General features: G+C 34.1%; 1 pseudogene; it reads right to left on the reverse strand.

The window, feature by feature from the left end:
- Nucleotides 1-4,565: 4,565 nt before the first annotated feature.
- Nucleotides 4,566-5,656, reverse strand: LOC128567418 (olfactory receptor 5H8-like; annotated as a pseudogene).
- Between the last annotated feature and the right edge of the window lie 680 nt (nt 5,657-6,336).

The raw sequence follows: 6,336 nt of genomic DNA on the forward strand, positions 1-6,336 counted from the left end.
GTCTCATATTAGCATGTATGCTTTTTTCATTAAAAGTCACAAAAATTACACAGGTTAGTTGTGGATGTGTATTGATAGAGGAATTTTTTTTGCAATTACTATTATTCTAATTTATTAATGACTTAAGTTGTTAGTACTTAATAAGTTCCTTAAATATTTATCTATTTTCAAAAGCATACAAAGACATTTAATGAAGAGTTCATAGTATTCCAGAGTAATTAGAGCAGAAAATAAATAAATAACCTTTTACAGACTGTAAAAGGAGATTCATATCACATTTACTCTATAGAGAGGACAGGTGACAAACCTGTGTTGGTTGAACTCAATCAAATCTCCTAAATTCAGCTAGCTATCAAAATGCCATTTATTCTACATCACTGGGAAATAGTTTATTTCTCTTTTCATTGAGATTACTTTCACATATTATACAGAGAAAATGAGAGATGAGAGAATGAGAAATAAGTGAGAAGAAAATTAAAACTGTAGGGCAGGAATAAACTATGAGAAGATGCCCACCGTTCACTGAGCTTCTATGAGCAGTTGCCTCTCGTGACTGGGATGGGATCCCTTCTAAGAATGTTTCTAGCTATATCTTCATGTTCTTTGGCAATCTGAAAATCTTCACTAGTTCAGAAAGCTAACAGATTAGATTAAAGAATTAATTTAGCTAGAATGATGTAAAAAGAGAAAGAAGTCTCAGAACAGCAATAAAATAGACTCAATCTTCCCAGGATTAAAAAAGAATGAAACTAGCAAGATAGAGAAAGCAGTGATATCTAAAGGTTTTTGCAACGTGTCTTTGAAGGTGAGGGACTTAAGTTCATATTACAAAAGTGTAGATGATGCTCTGGTGACATGATGTCATAGTGAATAGTGGGTGCTGGAAAAGGCATGAACAAGAGTTTGGATGTTTTGTTCCTGAAATGTCTTCGATTGTTAGCTTTTCTCACCCTTGATTCTCTCTTTCTATGTAGTGAGCAATCCATCTTTATGACTTAAATCCCTGACATAATGATGATGCTTAAATGAGGGCAACTTCCCTCTCCTTACTCCTGACATAATGATGATGACAGATGATGCTTAAATCCCTGACATAAAATGGCATAGTATTTGCACTTAACCTATGCATATCCTCTAGTATATTTCAAATCATATGTGGATTAGTTATAATGCCTAATACAATTTAAATGGTATGTAAATAGTTGTTATACTGTATTATTAGTAGAATAATTACCATAAAATATGTATCTTTTCAGTACAGATGCACTTTTTTTCTTGAATAATTTTAATCTAATCATTTGGGCCAAATATAAGTATTATACAAGGCCAATTTTGACATAAGAGGAATGAATAGACCGGTGCATATTTCGAGTAAGTTAATGTAATCAGGAAATGTATCATGGAAGTAGATACATTTGACATCTTGAAGAAAAAAATGCCATTCCAATTGCAAATGACAATGAGTGCACTCAGGGGAAGGGGGTTTCCTGTAGAGGGACTGATATGAGAAAAAGCATATAACTGAGAGACTAAGGCGTGCTCAGAAGTGTCTCAGTAACTAATTTTGGCTGCAAGCACAGTTTCTGTTGGGAGAACTATAGAGGTGGAGATTCCAGAGTTAAAACCAAGATTTCACTGCAAAGGAAGCCAAATGGCAGCGTGAACAAATGCAGGGTGACAAAGATGTATATGTATATAGTCAGTCCTCCATATCAGTGGCTTCTGCATTTGTGGACTAAACCAACTGTGGATTAAAAAGAAAAAAATGCATCTCTACTGAACAGATACAGACTTTCATGGTAAGTATCTCATAAACAATATAGTATAACTACTATTCACATAGCATTCACAATTTATTAGGTATTATAACAAATATAGATATAATTTGGGGCTTACAAAAGGATATGCATAGGTTAACTGCAAATACTATGCCATTTTATATCAGGGACTTGAGTATTTGTAAGTTTTGGTATCTAAGAGAGGTCCTGAAACCACACCTCATGGATGTTGACTATGTACTTACACATGCACACACATTCATATATATTTAGATTTAGATCTATGTATTATATATGTATACCTATATGTATATCATAAAATATGTACATGCACATGAACAAATAGCCATTTACGTAGGTATATACAGTCATGAGTTGCTTAACTATGGGGATATATTCTGAGAAATGTGTCATTGGGTGATTTTGTCATTGTTTAAACATTGTAAAATATGCTAACACAAACCTAGGTGGTATATCTTAATACACACAGACTACAATATAATCTACTGCTCCTATGCTGCAAACCTGTACAGCATGTAAATGTCCTAACCACTGTACGTGACTGTAACACACTGGCAAATATTATGGACCTAAACATAACTAAACATAGAAAAGGTAGAGTAAAAATATTATATAAAAGATAAAAATGGTACACCTGTATAGGGCACACGTTACGAATGAAACTTGCAGGATTGGGAAGTGGCTGTGGGTGAGGGAGCGAGCTGTGAGTGAATGTAAAGATGTAGGATATTCCCGTCACTACTGCAGACTTTGTAAATACAGCACACTAAGGCTACATTAAATTTATAAAAAACATTTTCTTTCTTCAATGCTAAATTAATCTGAGCTTAGTGTAACTGATTTATTTTATAAGCTTTTAATTTTTTTAACTACAAACATATTATACAGCTATCTAAAAATATTTCTTTATATTCTATAGGCCTTTTTTTCTTTTTACTTTTAAAATATTTTTGTTAATAATTAAGACACATACATTAGCCTAGGCCTATACAGAATCAGGATCATTTCTTTTTCTTTTTTAAATTCTGGGAAGATTGAAATCATTTTCTACCTTATTGTAAAGGGCTATAACACACATGGAACTGTAATCTCCTATGATAAAGATGCCTTCTTCTGGAATACTTCCTGAAGGCCCTGCCTGAGGCTGTTGTATGGTTAACAAGTTTTTGTAAGCAAAAGTATATTGTAAAATAAGGGTAAAAATGATAGTATAGTAATAACATAGTCATTTATTTTTATCCTCATCTCTTGTGTGCACTGTATAATAGTTTGTGCTACAGTCTTAAATGTCTTGGAATGCAGTTGGTTTGTATACAGCAGCATCAGCACAAACATCTGAGTAATATTTTGTACTGCAACATTACACCACCTACAAGGTCACTAAGTGTTAGGAATATTTGAGCTTATGTGACTGCCACCCCATATGTGGTCTGAAGCAGCCAAAAAATTATTATGCAGTACATAGCTGTATTCAGATCTAGTACATATACCTTATGTGTATATAATCTGGTGGCAATGACAACCAATAGAAAATAATTGAAGAAGGATATGATTTAATCAGAATTCTGTTTATAAATGCCCATCTGGCAGCAGTGTTTGGAAGGTAAGAGAGTGACAGCTAGATGGAAAAGATAGGTGACGTGAGTTTGGCAAAATACATAGACCAGTAGGTTTTAGGGTGAGGCTCTGTTTGAATACTATTAGCAGAAATGTATGTGATCTCAAGCGTTGAGAGAGGAAAGGTGGGAGTGTCACAAAGATAAATTGCTCACTACATAGAAATAGAATCAACGGTGAGAAAAGCTAATGATCAAGGGCATTTCGGGAACAAAACATCCAAACTTCCTCATTTTCATGTCTCTTCTAGCACCCACTATTCACTATGACATCATGCAACCAGAGCATCATCTATACTTTTGTAATATGAACTTAAGTCCCTCACCCTCGAAGACACATTGCGAAACCTTTAGATATCACTGCTTTCTCTATCTTGCTAGCTTCATTCTTTTTTAATCCTGGGAAGATTGAGTCTATTTTATTGCTGTTCTGTGACTTCTCTCTCTTCTTTACACCTAATTCTTTAATCTAAGGATGAGATTAGCTTTCTGAACTAGTAAAAATCTAAGGAACATGAAGACAGAGATACAAACATTGTTAGAAGACATCAAAGTCAAGGAGAGGCAACTGACCTCTCCTTATTCATAGAAGTACAGTGGACTAAGGAAATCCTCTCATAGTTTATTCCTGCCTTCCTATTTACTGTTTAACTTCCTTCTCACTTATTTCTCATTCCTAAAACTTATTCACATTTCTTATTTCCTTCTCACTTATTTCTCATTCCAATTTCTGTTTATTTCTCTGCATGAAATGTGAACTTAACCTCAATGAAAAGAGAAATTGACTATCTCCTGAAAAAGCAGAATAAAAGACATTTTGATGGCTAACTGAATTCAGGACATTTGCTTATGTTCAACCAAACACAAATCTGTCCTCTATATGGAGCAAATGTGACATGAATCTCCAGTTTACAAACTCACATTAGTATTAAAGACATTATACTCATATTATAATAAAGGATGTACACTATTTTAGCACTTAATACATTTGTAAAGCCCCAATGAAGAACATAAAAGCCTGTAAAAGGTTTTTTGTTTTCTGCTCTAATTACTTCAGCATGCTATGAAATTTCTTCATTAAATGTCTTTGTATGCTTTTAAAAATAGATAAGTGTTTAAGGACCTTATTAAGTACTAACACCTGAAGTCATTAATAAGTTAGAACAATAGTTATTGCAAAAAAAATGCTTTCTGTCAATACACGGCCACAACTAACCTGTTTGATTTTGTGACTTTTAACGGTAAAAAGCATACATGCTAGTATGAAACCTAAACATTTAACTTTAATGATTTTTTTCAATGAATTTGTGACTTGTTTATTTCTCAGACTATATATAACTGGATTTAACAAGGGAATTATGACAGTGTAAAACACAAACTCCATCATATCTTGATCAGCAGCTTGTGGTGATGGAGGGTGCACATACATGAAGAGCAGAGGACCATAGTATAAAGACACAGATAGGAGATGAGCTCCACAGGTGGAGAGGCTTTCCTTAAGCCTTCAACAGACTTCCTTTTTAAGATTGTAAAGAGAACAAATGTATAAGAGACGAGAACAATCATAATGGCGAATACCTGTATTGAACCAGAGAAAACAAAAAAACATTAGAAAATTAATAGATGGATCAGTACAGGAAATCTTTAACAATGGGATAATATCACAGTAAAAGTGATGTATTATATTGGAATGACAGAAGGTTAATCTGGACAGTAATGCTTCATGAATTAAGGCATGAAGAAAGCCACCTACAAATGATAAGACTAATAGCCGGATGCAGAGTCTACTGGTCATGATCACTGGGTAGAGTAAAGGTTTGCATATGGCTACATAGCGATCATATGCCATTGCTGCCAAGAGGAAACATTCTGTGGTTGCGCTGACTCCAAAAGAATAAACTTGTATCATGCACTCGGAGAGAGAGAGATCACCTGATACTTGGCTAAGAAATTGATCAGCATCTTCAGGGTAGCTATGGATGATAACGAAGCATCTACAAGGGCTAAACTCCCAAGGAATGAGTACATAGGGATGTGAAGGTGAGGGTCATTCCAGATGACAGCAATCAGACCAAGATTACCCATCATGGTAATGAGGTATGTCACTAAGAATGCCAGGAACAAGGGGATTTTCCAGTCTGATTGATATGCAAGTCCTGTGAGAATAAACTGTGTCTGCAATGTTGTATTTTCCTTTTCCATGTCCTCATTGCATGTCCCTGAAATGAAATAAATGTAAAAGAACAGTCACTAAAAACTCGAAATGTGAATACAGGAATAAGGGGGTTGAAATAAACCCATACATTTGTAAAGCCCCAATGAAGAACATAGAAGCCTATAAAAGGTTTTTTGTTTTCTGCTCTAATTACTCTAGCACGCTATGAAATGTCTTCATTAAATGTCTTTGTATGCTTTTAAAAATAGATTAATATTTAAGGACCTTATTAAGTATCAGCATGCTCTTTTTCATTTCTTTATTATGCTAGAATAGAATATTTGCAGGGGGAATGAAGGAATGGAAAAATTAAATTATTTTAGTCCATAGAATGTACACGAATAAACAGATTTAAGAAAAAAAGTAGATGAATTCAAAGCACATGCTAAGTTTATGTGGACACTATTGAGTGTGCTGAAAAATCCTGCCTCTGAAGCATGGATCTACGGTCAATGGAAAAGATCTTTTTTAAGGCCAACAATAAAAATGACTTCAAGGACTTGTGAAATGCCTTGGACTTTAATCTACAGGCAATAGTCCTGAACTAAAAACTTTTCTGAATAGAAAGTAGCAATTAAAATTTCTTTTAAATTAAATAATTGATCTGACAGAAAAATCAGCTGTGAAAAGAGAAACTGGAGCCAGGGATACTGATCAGGAAGAAGTATCCATTTTACAGGGATATCAATTCCGGTTACATATCAGA

This window comes from Nycticebus coucang, chromosome 16 (genome assembly GCF_027406575.1).
Source record: "Nycticebus coucang isolate mNycCou1 chromosome 16, mNycCou1.pri, whole genome shotgun sequence".
Lineage (NCBI taxonomy): Eukaryota > Metazoa > Chordata > Mammalia > Primates > Lorisidae > Nycticebus > Nycticebus coucang.